This window comes from Lissotriton vulgaris, chromosome 12 (genome assembly GCF_964263255.1).
Source record: "Lissotriton vulgaris chromosome 12, aLisVul1.2, whole genome shotgun sequence".
Classification (NCBI taxonomy): Eukaryota; Metazoa; Chordata; class Amphibia; order Caudata; family Salamandridae; genus Lissotriton; species Lissotriton vulgaris.
In genome coordinates, this window is record NC_141700.1 from 704,390,404 (window position 1) to 704,409,341 (window position 18,938).

The following is an 18,938-nucleotide window of genomic DNA, read 5'->3' on the forward strand; positions in this document are numbered from 1 at the left end:
GAAATATCAAGAAGTCTTCAGTGAAAGAGAAGCCAGTAAACTACCCATACATCGGGATTATGATTGTGTCATCAAATTGGAACCCGGAGCTAATATCCCGTGTAGTAGAGTCTATGCTCTTACTGAAGCTGAAAATGTTTATTTACAACAATACCTGAAGAAAATGTTGGAATCCGGATTTATCCGTCCATCTACGTCTCCGGCATCGTCACCTTTGTTTTTTATTCCAAAGAAGGAAGGGGGCCTAAGAACCTGTATCGACTATAGAGCAATTAACAGAGTTACCAGAAAGAACAGGTATCCATTGCCTTTGATTCCGTCTTGTTGGACCAGTTAAAAGACGCTAGAATCTTCACCAAGTTGGATTTGAGGGGAGCCTATCATTAGGTGCGTGTCCTCAGAGGAGACGAGTGGAAGACGGCTTTCCGCACTCGTTACTGATTGTATGAATACCAAGTGATGCCGTTCGGCCTCTGCAATGCCCCTGCGGCGTTTCAATTCTTCATGGATGAAGTTTTGCGAGGATTATTGGATGTGTCCTGTATAGTCTATATAGACGAAATATTGATATATTCATCTACAAGAGAAGAACACGTCCAGCATGTGATGGAAGTACTAGAACGATTACAACAACATGAGTTGTATGCTAAGCTGGAGAAGTGCTTGTTTCATACCAGAGAAGTGGAGTTCCTGGGTTACGTCATCGGCCCTAATGGTATTCAAATGGATAAAAAGAAAACACAAGCTATTATCCAGTGGGAATCGCCTTCAACTGTAAAAGCTTTGCAGAGCTTTTTAGGTTTTGCGAACTTTTACAGGAGGTTTATAAAAGACTTCTCCAGGATCATACAACCGTTAACCTTTTTGTTGCAGAAAGGAGCTACCTTCAAGTGGACCGATTCAGCGGAAGATGCTTTCCGAACTCTAAAGACATGCTTTGTGACTGCGCCCATTCTCCGTCATCCAGATGCGAGTCAACCATACATCATGGAAACGGATGCATCATACTACGCTATAGGAGGCATTCTTTCCCAGAGAAATCCGGAAACTGGACAACTGCATCCTGTGGCGTATTACTCTCGTAAGTTGTCCTCCTGTGAAGTCAACTACAGCATTACCGATAAGGAATTGCTAGCCATCAAGGGGGTTTGCGAAGAATGGAGACATCTTCTTATGGGGGCTAGACACACTGTGGAAATTTTTACCGATCATCGGAACCTCCTCTTTCTGAAAAGTGCACGAGCATTAACACCACGCCAATTACGGTGGTCCTTGTTCTTTTCGGATTACGATTTTGTAATCAAATATCGTCCAGGACCCCAGAATGGCAAGGCGGATGCGCTGTCAAGACCAGAAGCAGCTGGGAGATGCCTTTCCCCTGAACTCGAGAATCCTCCAGCCATCATTTCGGAGGCTTCCTTTTCTCCGTCGGCTTCTGCTATATCAAGTTCCCTTGATTTCTTGAAACAAGTGGAAGAGGAAGTCAAATCGATGGATGCTCAAACTTGGATTGCTGTAGAACCACAGAAGAGAACAATGCGGAAAGGATATCTGTTCAGGGACAAACAGTTGTATGTCCTTACGACAGAACTACAAGAGCAGGTTTTGAGATGGACTCATGATTCCACATTAGGAGGTCATAATGGCGTGCAGAAAACCATGCAAACTGTCGTCAGGTATTTTTGGTGGGAATCCATGAAAAAGAACATTGTGGACTATGTGGCTAAGTGTCCTGTATGCACTCAAGCGAAGGCGTTACATCAACAAAGCAGTGGTTTGTTACGTCCTATACCAATACCCCCTGCGCCATGGCACACTGTTTCTATGGACTTTATAGTGGAAATGCCTCTCAGTCACGGCAACAACACCATCTTAGTGGTTATTGACCATTTAACCAAAATGGGTCATTTCATAGCCCTAGCCAAATTGCCTACCTCTGGGGAGTTGGCCCTAGTCTTCCTACAGAATTTGGTTAGATTGCATGGGGTGCCTGTTATGGCTGGATTTTCTGAGTAGGTGGGATCAGCCCCTAGGGGCCCCTCCAACCCAGCCAGAACGTAATCACATCCCTCCTCAGGACCAACTATCCAGGCACCTGGTACCTACCTGAGGATGGGGAACTCGCAATATACAAGCTCATATTATTAAAAACACCACTAAATCTATAGGGATACTAAGAATACTCACTGATTACTAGGGATATCCATACCCTACACCACACTTATTCACATCAGTTGGTCTCGCGGCCACCCTGACCCAGACCGTTCTACCCTAGGGCAGATATGACACACAATCCGGTGCGTCTACACATGGGCCTGCAGAACCCAATGCTCCCTTTTCCAAACTGTTTGCAATCCTGCAAAACTACACACTAGTTCGACCTCCTAGTGCTCTCACTTATTCAAGCCACAATCCTGTGGGTATACACGCCGGTAATCCTCCCCGGCGCTCTCACTAACGCCGCATATCAACGACGACCACATTCCTATGAACACCTATACATATATATATATTGGGAAGTCTCTTCACTAAGGGTCTGCTACTACAATAATATTATGGGATGGTGTACTAACTTAGTCCCTTAGTTGCAAGTCTCCTCTCTCCCTCACTATTACTTACCTGATCAGGGGTAGCATCTGTTCAAACAGTAATACCTACCAGGAAAGATTACCCTCACTGTATGGGGACAAAGATATACACACTATGTGATTGAGTTATTTCTTGATTTAAGCGCTCCTACTCCCTTCTGATCCATCAGTGGCTCAACAGCAACTGGCTAGAAGCCAAGATAACTTTATCATAAAAGAACTCATGCACACTAATTCACTAATTAATGGGGTCATTTATTTTATCAATAATAAAACATACATATACAAAACTATGGGGGGTCTCTATAACTAGCAGTAACTTTAACACACCGCTGAAAGAGAAGGATTAAACATAACAGGAACACTCCGCTGAAAGGGAAAGGATTAGTTAGACATCCTAGGGAATAAGAACAAGATTAAGGTGTTGTAAGTGTAACTAATTCAGACTACCTCACCTATTAGAAGGAAGATTTCTCTCTCTGCCTCTGGTGGGATTAGGGCTCTCTCTCTGCCTCTGGTGGGATTAGGGCTCTCTCTGTCTCTCCCTCCTTTACCACATCACCACGCCTCTGGTTCAGTTGCTCCAGCTGACAGCCTTCTTTGATGCTCTCTGCATTGCTTTCTCTCTCCTCATCTTCAGCAATCGTCTGCCTTCTTTCTCCATTTAAGAACTGCACTCTATTCTGCAGCTCCAGCAGACATCCTCTCTCTCTCTGCAAGCTGTTCTGAGCTCCAAGCTGACTGAGCTCCCAGCTGTTCTGTGCTCCAAGCTGTTCTGAGCACCACGCTGAACTGCACACCACGCTGGACTGAACTCCAAACTGAACTGACCACTCCTCCTCTCATGTAGCTCACTAATATGGAAGCTTGTCCTTTCATGGAAAGTTACGGCCAGTAACCTGCCGCCCACCAAATTCTTGTACCTCCCCGTACCAAGGACACGTTCCCAGCTGGCCAGCCTGAAGTTGTGTCTTCGGAGTGGAGAAAAATACATTCCTTCGATAGGGGCCAGCCCGAGCCGGTTCTCTCCAAGCGAACAACAGCCTTAACTATAAACTTTGCCTTTGCCCTGAAAAGCCTCTCAGCTTCATCAAGATGGAGTCCCTCTAGCTCTAGGCCTGTAGGCCTGAAAGGGGTGAAATGCTCCTTAGCTCTGTCAGAATACCTACATAAACCATACCAATGTGTCTAATATGTCAAAGCCAATAGGCAATAGACAGGTTAAAGTCAAGAATAAAGGCATATTAAGCAGCTATCCTCTTCTAGGTCTGGAAAAAGGGCTTAAAAGGGCCAACACAGGCTAAGAATACCTATACTAGATGTGAGCAAGATTAATGATCTATATCACTGCTAAATAAAGCCAAAAACTCTGCCATTACAGTGCCTTCTGTTCTTATCACAGATAGAGGAACACAGTTCACCTCTAAGTTTTGGAAGGCATTGTGTGACATCTTGGATGTTGATGCCCGTCTGTCAACAAGTTACCATCCTCAGACAGACGGGAAAACAGAAAGGCTTAACCAAACACTGGAACAGTATCTACAGTGTTTTACACTGCAACACAGTGAGGAATGGAGAACGCTGTTGTGGATGGCCGAATTCGCCTACAATAGCGCTACCCATTAATCTCTGGGATGTTCGCCCTTTTATTGTCTTCATGGCTTTCATCCCAATGTCCTGCCTTTTGAACATCCTGGGGTGTCTTCCCTTCCTTCTATACAAGAGCACCATACCCACCTTATCTCTATAGCCCAGGAAGCCAGAGAGCAGTTGGTAGCAGCCAGGGACCATGATAAACTACAGGCTGATAGAAAAAGATCTCCTGAGCCTGAGTATAACATCGGGGACAAGGTGTGGCTGAGTACGAGACATCTGAAATTGAAAGGGAATACCAGATTGCAGCCCAAATATGTCGGCCCATATGCCATTCTTGGGGTTATCAATCCGGTAGCTATGAAGTTGGATCTGCCCTCTACTTGGCACATACACCCGGTATTTCATGTGTCACTATTGAAGCCTTATGTTCCAGGTAAAAGAGACATGGGGAGGCCACAGCCAGTGGAGATAGATGGGGACATTGAGTATGAGGTGAGAGCGGTACTCGATTCCCGAAGAGTGAGAGGTGTGTTACAGTACTTGATTGACTGGAAAGGGTATGGGCATGAGGAACGTTCATGGGAGCCTCGTTCTAATCTTCACTGCCCTGGTCTTTTGAGGCTTTTTCATGCTAAGTTTCCCTCTAAGCCTGGTGGACCGCCGAGACGTCGGTCCTAGAGAGGGGGTTCTGTCACGTTTCAGGCTAGTGAGGACAGGACTGCAGTTCCTAGAATGCCCGCAGTCTAGTCTGTTGTTTGTGTTAGTTGTGCTTTGGGGTCTATATCTTTTCTTTCTTTCCCCTTTGCCAGTGCTTGTCACTTAGAGCCTGACCTGTGTTTACTTTGTACTAAGTTTCCAGTAATCCTGTTTTGCTGCCTCGTGTCAATGGTTATCGGATATCTATCTCGGGGCTTTTGAGACCGAGAGAGGCTGTGCGGAAACCCGCTCCGCTGTACGGCGCCTTGGATGCACTTTGACCCGGAGCCGCGCCGGGAATTCATACGGAGCTGCTCCGGAGCCGCGTTGGTGAGTCAGACGGAGCCGCGTTGACTTTCCTGAAGCTGCGTACTAACCCGAGACGGCGGCTGCTGTTTACTCGGATATGTGAGCGCGGAGCCTTTTGTTTCTCGAACAACTTGGGAACGCTGAGGGCTCGTGCTTAAATTGTAGAAGCGGCTGATTCTGCTTTATTTTTCCTGCGCTGAGCCCGTTCTTTGGGATTTATGAACTCAGACTGAATCCTGGTATCAAGTAAACAACGATTATTAAAAGACTGTGCCTGTGGTTTTAAGACAGTGAATAACGTACAGAGCACAGAGACAATATAACAGGCTATAGAAATACAGACTTCAGAAGAGAAAAGCACATTACTCTTGGATGTGCATTGGGGACTAAGGATATTGCTTTCTCTCTGGAGCCCAACTCCCTTTGGATTTGTTTTCATTTCTTTTTCTTCTTCTGATTCATTATTTACATATCTTGGATTGGTGTGGCAGTTTAGAGCAGTGAGTATCTGTGTGTACCTTAGTCTTCTTAGTCTGTTAGCTTGTATAGGGAGGGGGTGTGCATTTACATGTGTTTTCTTGTGTATCCCTGCAGACCACTGCTGTAGCAAACGAAGGAAGAAGGAACCACTATTCTGTCCTCACCTGCCGTAGATGGTTTAGGCTGCCCGCCTGTTTTATTTATTTTCTCTATTTTTTCCCCTTCCCTGGGAGGGGTTGTCCTAGAAGAGAGTTACATTGATGGCTCGTCTGGGGGACCGTTCCTAGGGAGGAAGGAATTAGGCAACGACATCGCTCCTGCTGCATCTGACTATCAAGGTTAGTCATCCTGCCTTACTTGTGACAACGAGTTTTCCAAGAATTGGGATTACAATTAATGCGGACTAAAACACAGTAAAGTGGTACAAAAGGGGGTGGTGATGGACGGAGCATCTGAACCAATCGAACACTCCCACCCGGTCAACAGATCCGTCCATCATCCCCTTTTGTAAAACACAGTAAAAGAAAATAAGATATTGAGTGTGGAATGGCACCCTTTCAGTTAAGGTGCAAAATAGCGGGCACAACTCTAAGTTAAAGCTCGACAAAGCATACTCACATACAATAATCAATGCTACCTTAATTCACTGTCAAAACGTCCTGAAAGAGGAAGCTTTAAGATTGGTACCCTTCTCCTTGGGGATTCCCTCCAGGATTTCTGCTCCTTCCCTGCTGCTGGGATATTGGACCGCTTGTCAATGATCTAGGCCCTACCCACTGCCTGTGAAGTGAGTAGACACCAGGGGCTTCAGCCAGCCTTTCTCAACTAATCTCTTGGTTTCCAGCTATAGGGCATGTCTGTGGCGTGTTTTAAAATTGTTTTTTTTACTGTAGTTGCCAAGCCCGGTTCCGAGGCGAAGTCCAACATGTTTTTTTTGTGAATAAATTGCATCCCCTTTCAATTGGCTGCCTTGTGATGTGGACTGAAAAAAAGAATTGTATGTGGTGAGCGCGGAGTGCAGTGAGAAAATGGTAAAGGACATACCGCAACGGACATTGATGGGTGCGTGTTTCTGAGCAGCCAGAGATACCTGTAAACGGAAGTCTCCCCCTCAAATTTGTGTTATATTCATGTTTCGGCGAACATTACTTTTCGCACTGATGTGGAGTAAACACACAATGGTCTCAAAAGTAGGCAATTGTATGCATTGAGGTGCAAGGATGGCAGAACAATGTGGTCTCCAGGCGACTATAACACTTACGTACATACTGAAATATTGCTATAACTCCCCCTGCTGAAGATCTTTAATCTAAGCATGCTAATCAGAAAGACCTTTCTTGCCAATATAGCTGTACTGTGTTTCCACTGAGTTAGTAATTACGGAGCTGGAACGTGACTTCAGAATTTAAGCCAGAACATCAAAATCGGTGAGGCTTGCACTCCGGCAGCTGCTGCAACAAAACCTTGGCTTTCGCCGCGGAGGCCGAGTGCGGACTGCAATGCCGCCTCTGTTCAGCTTACCTGAGGAACGGGCGTGCTTCATAGTAACAACATGGACAACGGAAGCGATCTACAAGGAGTACATGCCGCAATGTTGCCTCCTCCGTTGTTCAGCTTGCCTGAGGCACAGACAGCTTCACTGTGACCGTAGGAGGGTGGAAGAGAATTTTCAACATGTACAGCATAAGGAGGGGGGGTCTAAAGGCACCACGGACAACGGTTGAATTGAAAGCGGGGCAGCGCTTTGAGCTACAGGCAGGGAACATGAGCAGGACATTTAAACAAGCATTGGCCACATCCAATTTTCAACATGGACAGCATGAGGAGCGGCTACAGACACCACGGCCAACCTTTGAATTGAAAGCGGGCAGCGCTTTGAGCTACGGGCAAAAGGCACCACGGCCAACGTTTGCTGTCAAGATATACCTATTTTTCTCACGGTGTTTCCCAGACTGAAAAGCCAGCGCACATGAGTTATACGGGTGAAATGGCTGTCTTTATGTGGCTAATCTAAAGCTGCGCGCCTACGTACACATGGCTTACTATGAAAAGCAGATTCCGTTTATTTAAACAAGAGCGGCCGGGAAACTGAAACTACGGCCGGCCAGCCATGATTAATTAGGGGAGGAGAAGCCGCACAGCACACGCTGGGAGAAGCCCTTTGATGTGCTGTGCGGCCGTGAAAAAATGCAATTAGGAGGGAGGGAGGGAGGCTGATGCGCGTACTTGTTTGGTCACGTGATTCACGTGAACTCAAAGGAAACCGCACGAACGAAACCCTTGGTTTCATGAGTATTTTGAGCACTTGAATTCTCGCTCCGCTCAATGCGCTTGCGCGCATTGATAGGTCGCAAGACCTAAAAATACATGGTTCACAAGGTCAAGGGTTGCCATGAACATACTGTAATGACTGCATAACCACATATGCCTATGTATTATTGTTAGAGGTTAATGGTCACCATATTAGGAGGGGGAACCAATATACAATAGTGAATGACTTTACTCTCTGGAAAGAGGAAGCATGAAGTATGAGAGGTAAATGGCAGATAGACTGGCAGAAAAACTGAGCTTTTACCCCTAAACAGTCTTGACACGATATCCCTGTCCAACTCACTTGCGCATTTGTATCATACCCAGGGAATGCACTAAATATGCGGGAAAGGAAATTCCTTTTTCATTTTTTTTTAGCAATAGAAAAATATGTAAAGAATATATATTTAATGCTCAGTTATTTACAAGAAGTATTAAATTATGTGCAAAGTGCGCACTAATTTATTATAAATGTACAAATATAATCGTATAATGTTTGCTCAGATTGGAAGAAGTCTTTTTTTAGAGCTAACTTAGTGCACACCATGATGAAGTGGATAGGGGTGGTCGAGTTCCATAGTTCATATCTTCATATTCCTTCCACAGTTGAAAGTGTGTCATCCGGCTGGATGTTTGTGTACAAAGCTTCTACATCCAGAGTTATTAACAGATCAGTTGTTCCAGTGGTGTTCATGGTCTCAATTAGATTTAACACATTTGTTGTATCTTTTAAAAGACAGGAGTCTTCTCAACCATAGGTCTTAAAAATTGGTCACACAATTTCAACAGGGGTTCTATAAGCATCCAATCCCTGAGCCTATAAAATCGGCTTCTTTTTTGGAGATTCATCCGCACAGCTCTGACTCATCAACTATCACCTTTATCTTCTGTTGTAGTTTAGGGGAGGGATCTTGTCCAGTCTTTTTATAATGCTTAAAGTCCCCTAACAATCTTAGACATTCTTGCCTGTAGTCCTCAGAAAAAAGGATAATAATTGCTCCTCCCTTGTCTGCTGGTTTTATTGTTATAGATTCATCTTCCGTCAATGTTTTCAATGTCATTCTCTCTTTTCTGGAAAGGTTGTGAAATAGTTGTTAGGTTTCAGTTTCTGTTCATCATCCATCACAGCCTTCTCAAAGGTAAGGATTTCATATGGAGTGGTGCTCGAAGGAGGAGAAAGCGTAGAAGGATTCCTCAGACACGAGCCATGTGCTGCTAGAGGCAAGGATTTGTCGGAAAAGAATGCTTGCAGTCAGATCTTTCAAAAGAAGTGGGACAATTCACAATTGAGTCTAATTGTGTCTTCCCAAGGAGTAGGCACAAATCCTAGGCCTTTGTTCAAGACCTTTTCCTGATCGTGAGTGAGTGTTTTATTAGACAAGTTTACTATTAGATTGCTTTCTTCAGTTATACATTTTGGGCTGTTAGCAGCGTTAGCTATAGTGGAGCAGTAGTAGTTTGATTTACTCTCGGCAATGGCCGATTTGTAAACACGGAGAGAGTTTTTCCAGAGGGTTTTATTATTATCACAATATCCGTGTCTCCACTTTCTCTCGGCCTGTTTACAGGCTGATTTGAGGGTTTTCAGGGAGTCATTATACCAGGGAGCAGGTGCTCTACCTTTGGGTTTGCAGAGTTTTAATGGGGCAACCGAGTCCGTGATGGCAGTAATTCTCGGGCTGAGGGATCTGTAGTTGTTTTCCACCGAGCTGGTAGGAGAGAAACTATCCTGCACCTCAAAGACTTTGGTGGTGGTGCTGAGTTTTTCTAGGGCTTTCCAATTACGGTAAGAAAATTGTGGTAGAGAGCTATTATTGGGCTTTCTTATTGTGGGGTTGGTGATGTAGAGTTTAATGAGCGAGTGGTCCGTCCAGCTCATAGGCAAAATGTCACCTAGTTGAGTTAGATCAGGACGCGAGAAAATAAGGTCAAGTCGATTGCCGCGGAGTGGGTGGGGTCCTTTATCAGTTGGTGAAGCCCCACGCTGTCACAAGACATCAAGAGTTTATCTAAACCTGTATCTAGGCTGCCGTTTGGCCAGAGATTGCAGTCTCCTAGAATAATAAGTTTGTTATGGGAGGTTGCCATGTTTGTGAAGATCGTGAGAAGAGCTTGCTGTTGCGGGATGGAAAATGCCCCTGGCGGACGGTAACAGATGATCACCGTAAAGGGGACTCCTGGGTGGCACTTTATGGCCAAACCGAAGAGCTCGATTCCAGGTACTGGGTCTATGTCAATGGTGTTTATTTGCCATGAGGCTCTGAAGATGATGCCAACTCCGCCGCCGCGGCCTTTGGGTCTGGGGAGATGTAGAATGTTGAAGTTTAGAGGACAGGCAGATGCTAAATCGATATCACAATTGGCATGTGTCCAAGTCTCAGTTAGAAAGAGGACATCTAGATGGTGTGAATCTATGAGGAGATTGATTTCAGTGGCATGCTTAGGCAGGGATCTGACATTCAGGAGGCCTCCTACGATTAAGCCCTTGTGGGTTAAAGTATATTTCAAATCCTGGATAATATTTTACATCCTGACTGCGTCAAGAATTCTATTCCCCCATCTCAGACCCTCTGTGACAACCTCGCTCAGTTTTTTACGGACAAAATTGAGACCATCATCAACAACCTGGCAATGCCCCCTTCACATAACCACCCAACCCCCCCCAGAGTTGGCTCCACCAACCCTGATCCTCCAAGGTCAACTTTCCCTCCTGTCTTCCCACTGAAAGTGGGGACAGGACAGGGGGTTTCCATCAGATGCTAGCAGGAGAGGAGTGGGTCTGAGTTCAAAGGTGTCATCACCTTTGAAAAGTCCAACCCTGTAAAGCTGTTCCTGCCTGGAGGAGGTGTGAAACACTTCCGCCCAGGACAGGCATTGTTTCTGGCCCCGGAGAGTGGAGGCTCTCACTCCATGTTTACAGAAACATGTCTAGTAGTGACAAGCTGGTCGAAACCAGTCAGGAACACACTAGACGTCCATAGGATTCAAGGGACCCTTTTAAAAGGGTCCTCTGGGTGCAATTATTATTAAATCTGACACTGGAATCAGTGCAGGTTTATTAAGATGAGATGTTTGGTACCAAATATCCCATAAAACAGTGATGCCAGAATGGAGCTACAAAACAGGGGATATAGTGCACCCTGCCTTAGGGCTAAATTCTGCTAGAGGGATGTTTTCCCTATATCCCTTACAGTGTTAATGGGCATGGCACACAGGATGCATGCCATGTCAACTCTTCAGTTTTGTCTGCACCAAATCATGCAGTCTGCAATTGCAACATGCATGGCCTTGGTGAGGGGACCCTCGGGTAGCACAGTTTGTGCTGCCACCCTTGGAGTCCCTCTTCAGTGCCAATACCCTAGGTACCAGGGGTTCCATTTAGTAGTGACTTACAAGGGGTTCTAAAGTGGTGCCACTTGGGAAAGAGAGGTACTATTTAGGGAAGGAGCTCCGGCATGGGGGACCTGGCTGGCAGGGACATAATGAACTTCCAGTCAAAATGACATCATTTTTCAGGCAAAAACTGGGGGATAACCATGTCCAAAAGATGCACTTTCCTACACATGCCACTGTTGCAGGGATTCTGCTCTGGAACAGAACTATGCTAGGAACCATAGAACATCAGTATGTAGGGACTGAGTCACCTTACCACCTCATTGTCCATGTCCTTGGTCCGACTAACTATCGTGCTTCACTTGCCCTCCTAACCTTACCAGAGAAACAAGTTAATTGGCACCCCAAGAACACAACACTCTCAAACTTCTCAGGTATCGCGGTAACAGGACACACCGTTTATCTCTCTCACTCATTTCTGTCCACAATGAGATAACCAGGAGACATGACAAAAGTTTTGAATATTTATTCAAATTATTGTTCTCCGAAATGCAGTATACGTGCCACAATTAGAAAGTAAATGCATAATAAAAATACTGTTAGCATGGTTAATAATCCATATACCATGAAAAGTGCTGTCATTTTAAAGGATATAGTTACCTAACTTTCCTCCCCTGCTACTAAAGCTAAATGATTATATGAAAGACCCCTGGGATTACCGGCAATCCCTGCACCTTAGCATAAACAATGGATGCTCCTCATCTCAGCAGACACAGCGCTCTTGCTTCAGAAATCTTGTTCCATGTGTCTGTCGGTGGCTTATGTACTCATCTATATGACAAGACATTTGTGTGCATAAACAACAGCTGCATTCTTGTTTTATGTCTAGATGCTAGTGCCTGGCTAGAAAGAATAAAAAGGACATTGCTGTTTGGCCTTGTTTGTGGTGCTCAGACTAAATCCCAGGAAAAGAACAAAACACGAAAACATATGCAGGTTCTGTGTGAAAGAACAATGTGGCGCACAGGCAAGCGTGTTTATATAGTATTGTGCGCAAAGGAAAATGAGGCCTGCAATGTGTACAGTTAGGCTAACATAGTGAAACTACTATAGGCCATGCAGGAAAAAACATGACACACCCTAGCGTGGGTGAGAGCTTTTTAGTCCACTAAGCAAACAGTTCCAGGGACCCTTATGATCCAGATATTAACTCTTTAATCTAGGATCCAGAATTGAATGGTATACTTTATTTCTATTTGTATTGAGTTGAGAGAGCATATACTCAACCGGATTCTCTCTTAGTCTTCTATATTTAAGGTGTGTAGTAATATAACCAGTTGCACATTTCTCTTTCTATAGTTCTTTGTTCCTTTGCCAGTTTTTTTGGTTTCATTTTCTCTGGTTGTATTTCTCTCTCTGGGTATGTGTATTTACAGGTTGCACGTGCTTTTGCCTGATTGTGTGTTCCTCCTTGTGTATTTTTAGGTCTGACTATAGATTAGGGGTGGGTGGAATTTACGTAGTTACGTTCCGCAAAGTTCTGCAAAACAGTAAAAAATCTCCGCGCGCTATGCCGAATTCTGCGAGCACCCGTAATTGCGTGTTCTGCCCGTTCATGATGCACTTTTCCTGTTTGTGGATGCTGTTCCGTGCTTGAGGGGAAATATCTTGTGAACTTGCCCATCCGGTCGCGGCTATCTTTTTTCACTTGTCCCGCACGTGTTTCCTGTTCGCGAACGCAGATGTCCGATAACGCGTCCAAATGACATGTTCGTGATCGCACAAGCTCGCGGGCTAGCGCGGCTGGACACAAACGACTAGGAAAACTCATCGGTGAACGCAGGGATCCCGGTAAGCCACTCCCGTGCGCACAAACACACATTTTGAAAGCAAAAACAAGGAAAAAATCCCACTACGCAGCGGATTGCGGAATTTTAAGAAATGTTGCGTTCTCCGCAGGTCTGACATTAAAGCATCTAAACAGCAGTACTTTGTAAATTAAAAAGTTATAAACCTGCACTTAAAATGTCATTGTGTCAGCAAACCCAGTACCTCAAACTACACACTGTCTCTGAATTACACACTACACTATATGTCCACATGCAGACCAACAAAAGTACTAATTGATGCCCCATCACCAAGAGAAAATGGGAGCACAAACTAGACAATGTAACCATCCACAAAATACCATGGCCTTGATGTACAGCCCATCAAAGGAATAGATTCTTATTGTACCTTTTTAAGGGATTGATGGCATCAGATCTCCAGACAGCTAAAGCTATCTATAGTACGTCTGGGTGGTAAAGTCCGCTCCACTCGTGAAATTTGCGGAATTTTCAGCAACACCTCATTGATGCAACAGCACACCACACCTCGTTGATGCAGCAGCATACTCCGCTCGGTCCCTCTGTGTAATGCAGCGACACAGTTGGCTGAACCACACCTCGTTGTTGCAGCAGCACACTCCCCCGGTCACATTTTTTGATGCAGCAGCGGCACAGCTGGCTTAACCACACCTCGTTGATGTAGCAGCACACTTCGCTTGGTTACACTTTGTGATGCAGTGGCACGGCTGGCTCAATCACACCTTGTTGATGCAGAAGCATACTCCACTCTGCCCCTCTTTGTGATGCAGCGACACAGTTGGCTTAACAACACCTCGTTGTTGCGGCAGCACACTCCCCCGGTCACATTTTGTGATGCAGCAGCGGCACAGTTGGCTTAACCACACCTCGTTGATGCAGCAGCACACTCCGCTTGGTTACACTTTGTGATGCAGTGGCACGGCTGGCTCAACCCCACCTTGTTGATGCAGCAGCATACTCCGCTCTGTCCCTCTTTGTGATGCAGCGACACAGTTGGCTCAACCACACCTCGTTGTTGCAGCAGCACACTCCCTCATCACACTTTGTGATGCAGCGGCATGGTTTGCTCAACCACTCCTCGTTGATGCAGTGGCACATTCTGCTCATACCTTTGTTCCTAAATTGAAACCACTTGTCTTGAAAGTCTGTAGTTATGTTCCTTTGAGCATGAAGATCACACCCCTTCTCTTTCTAAGCGAGTGAGTAGGCTTCCAGGTGCTTCTGGTAAGGGGAGCATGCTCTTCCTTCCAGGCAAGACTCCAGGTAATCCCACCCCACCCGTGGGTAGCTGGCTGTCAAGCAGACACCACCTCTAAATACACGGCGGAGGACCCCCTGCCTTGGTCAGAGTGAAGAACCGGGTTTTCTTAGAACCCAGCGGCGCCAGGGACACGCCAAAAGTCTTTGGGTTCTCCTGTCTTGGCAAACAGAGACACGGAATGCTTCTAGGTGGCGTCAGAGATCAAATTTATTAGCTGCAGCTAGTAGCAGTAATCCCAGCAATGCAACACGGTGTACAACTCAAGAAACTGCTCAATTTTGTAGAGCAAGACATCAGTATTTATACACAATATTCACATTACAAATGGCCACCCACTGCAGCAAATTCTGACCAATAGAAGCACATTTCTATACATTATCACATTCCAAAAGGCTCACTTTACATTGTACCAACCCCACAAGTTAATTATTAGGATGTCCCAAATTCAATTTCCACAAGCCGGACAAACCCATAATTGAAAGCACAATGCATGTAACAAAGGAACATAAAAAGGAAACAATGATAGATAACGAGCAAGATAAGGCATGTGTAGAAAAGCTAAAAGTTAATGATGTCCTGAACTTTGACTTGCAATCTCAGACAAGGATCAACTAAGGAAATTGGCCTCACAAAGGGTCAGTTTCAGATAAAGAGGTCAGTTCCTTACAATGCACCTTAGAGTCAAGAAAAGGTTTAGTTAATAAGTGCATGAAAAACGAAGCCCATGCAACTTCGTTCGTCTAGTTACCTCCATGGGCCTACGTGATGGCAACACCAAAATGGAGGCACGAACAAAATGGAACCCATATTCGAGACAAAGTCTCTGAATACATAATGAACTCGCTAGTTAACATGACAAATTCACTCCATATAAGCCGTACGGTACGACATCACCAAAATCGTGACGGAACCATAATATAACAGGACAAGGCGGATTTTACAGAACCTCAGACCCTCCTTTTGCCATTACGTAGGCAAGAACCTAAACTCAAGTCAATCTGAATCCAGGTCTATATCTATTCTCATCAGGTCATCAAGGTGTTGCTGTACCATCATCTTATTAGTCTTCACTTCTCTCTGGACTGGTCTTCTCACACAGATTGTAGCACAAAGACTACAAATGGCGGGACCACACTGGATGCATAGGCAACACGAGAAAAGGATAGCTACCGCCATACCAAGGAACATCAGAATCTTACATCCCCATTTGGACAGCAATTCCCATAACCATCCCATCAATGACCAGTCCCCTTCGTCTACATGTATGGACTCAGCGGACTTACGTAACCTAAAGATGGCTTGGTACACTGTTGGGGCATTATCTGGTATGAAAACGCAACAACTAGATCTAATCAATTTGCATACCCCACCTCTACCTGCAAGTATAATATCTAACACAAAGCGATTCTGTAATGTCATAAGGCGATCCACTTGAAGCTCAGCTGTAATATTGCTAAGGGCACCTGCAGTCTCATTTATAGTGGCCTCAACCACTCTCGTGAGCTGGCGAATATTCCTACTATTAGCCATAGGACCCCAAAAGGGTAGGACACCCTTAAAGAAGTCTCCAGCTTCTTGTGCGACAGTATCTTTCGCATCGATAACACCTCTACCATATCTTGTCTTATGGTAATCGAAAACAGCAGTGTATGTAGGGGGAAGCAGAAATGCCACATAACATGTGCCAGAAAAATCAGGTGGCAACCATGTGTAGGCTCTGTCGTGACAAACAAAATATGTGCCTTTAGCTGGCACGAATGGAGGAGATTTCTGGGACCTATAAACGTATGTGTGAACACACACACTCTCACCAAGCTGAGCTCTCGGATTCTGACGATTACCTTGCAAACATAGATGACCTCGGTGGGGTACAATCCAAATAGGAGGAGACCTTCGCTGTCTTTCTTTCTCCGTCAAGCTAACACTATATATCGTCTTATTCCAACCGACATATGGTCGTACCTCATCTTTAGGGATAGCGTTATACGCATCGATATCTCTAATCATATCAACTATTCCCTGTATCAAGGCATTATTACTCGCATTGTCTTTGACAGAACGTACAGAAGAGGCTTCATTCGCATAGATAAACATTGATTGGAGTGCCCAAACTGACCCATTAGGCGAAAAAGGCAAAACCAAATATGGCATTCCCTTATCTGTAGTATGTGGCATAAGACCACACACCCAACAATTCGTGGTATTTATGACCAGCTGATGCTGATGCAACATCTGTATAAACGAATTGTTCACAAATTCTGATCCTCGTGTCTGTTCATGTTCAGGTAACGTATGAAACTCATGTGGAGAAGCAGAAGAAAAAGAAAGAGTAGGTTTGGAGGTAGATGTAAGCGGCAATTGTGTGACATAGAAAATCCAACCCACACAAGCTAACGTAATATTCACAAGCATAAGGAAACACAGTATTAAAAAACATTTGCTACGAATCAATATACATGTTCTCACTTTAGGATCAACTTTTCTAACACTCCTATCAGACTCAAAAGACTTCATCCTCTAACGTGCTGCTCACGGCTATTACCTTCTTCACTTAAGTGTGCGCCAAGATCGCACTAACGACCCTGAACCACAGACCTTGTGTCAATACGTGGCTCACCCCTTAAGGCTGTACCGCGACCCTGCAGCTGAGTCCGGATGGTGCCTCGAAAAAGGAAAAAGCAAAAAAGTCTCTTGATCTGACAAGGTGTAATTCACTATATACAAAAAAAAAAATATTTGTCCATAACAACAGGCTTTCTTGGCCTTAAATCATAGCGTTCTTTATCAGGTACAGTTGGATCCTTAAAAAAAGTTCCGGATTGGTGGTGTCAATCTTTAGATGAGGAGGCACAGCAGCTTGCAGAACATCATCAGCCTCGCGTTCTGACCGTGTCCATGTCAAATGAGCATCACTAAAAGGCACAAATGTGGGGACTCGCTCGCAATCCGTATCAGCTATACCATCCCCCACCCACTGATCATACGGTAAAGGCAAAGGAACTTTTTTACAGTGGGTGGCATGCACCCAGTTCTTTTTGCTGACTACTCTAACAGCGGTTCTAGTAACCAAAAGGACTAAGTAGGGACCAGTCCATCTAGGTTCCAAATTCTTGGTACGCTGGAAGTTCTTGACCAAAACGTAGTGACCAGGTCATGTCCTGGATCTGTAGTAACTGTCGGCAAACTGTCACTGACCTGTTGGTGGAAAACACGTAATTTAGAAGTCAAGTCATATAAGTAATCCACCAACATAGGGTACTCAATACTGCTGTATTCTTTAGGACGAGGCACACCCCAAACATTCGCTGGACGGCCCAAAACTATTTTGTATGGGCTAAGTCCCACACGAGAATGCACTGTCGTCCTCGTTGACAAAAGAGCCAACGGCAAGGCATCCGGCCATGTAAGACCAGTGCTCGCTTGTACCTTAGCTATTTTCAGCCTCAATGTACCATTGTAGCATTCAACAAGTCCAGCAGACTGGGGGTGATTCGCTGCATGGAACTTCTGATTTATTCCCAAACCAGAACATACTTTCTTCATGATTTGACCCACAAATTCACTTCCATTGTCCGACCATACAAATCTCGGAAAACCATACCTAGGAAAGTACTCTCTCAGCAAAACCTTGGCTGTAGACAAGGCAGTATTATCCTTTAGGGGGTAGGCCTCTATCCATCTGGAAAAGGCACAAACAACCACAAGGACATACTTCAAGTTATTACATCTCTCCATATGAGTATAATCTAGCTGTATCACCTCAAACGGATACGTCGGAGGAGCAAAATGACCAGCTGGAGTTGGAGTTCCCTTACCAGGATTATACTTCAGACAAATCATACAATGTTTCACCACGTTCTCTGCACATTTCGGAATTCCAGCATTCTGCCAAACTGGAGCCAACAACTTACATATTCCCTTTGAACTGATATGAGCCATTCCATGAGCCATTATAACCACTGGGAGCACATACGCATCTGGCAACAACCATCGCTGGTGTTCTCAACTCAACTCAACCCAACAACCTGTAGGATCCAACATACCCGTAGTCTCTCTCCACATACTTACTTCCTTCTCAGTCGCTTCAGCCTGAATCATTTTCACACTTTCTATTGTGTCTTCACACATTCAACCAGCCATAACCCAATTAGCTGGGCCTGCAACATACATACGGCTCATCATGTCTTTCGCCGTTTCCTTCGCAACTTCATCCGCAAACGCATTCCCTCGACCAACATCGTCCACAACTTTCTTATGTGCACTACACTTCACAATTGCAGTCTGCTTTGGGAGAGTGAGAGATTCCAAAAGTTCATTCACCAACTGTCCATGCTGAATTTTCGTTCCATGGGAAGTAAGGAACCCACGCTCTCTCCACAAACGCCCAAAACTATGGGCAACACCAAACGCATACTGGCTATCGGTGTAAACATTCACTCGCTTTCCTTCTGACAACACGCACGCTCTAGTCAGTGCAATCAACTCTGCTGCTTGCGCAGA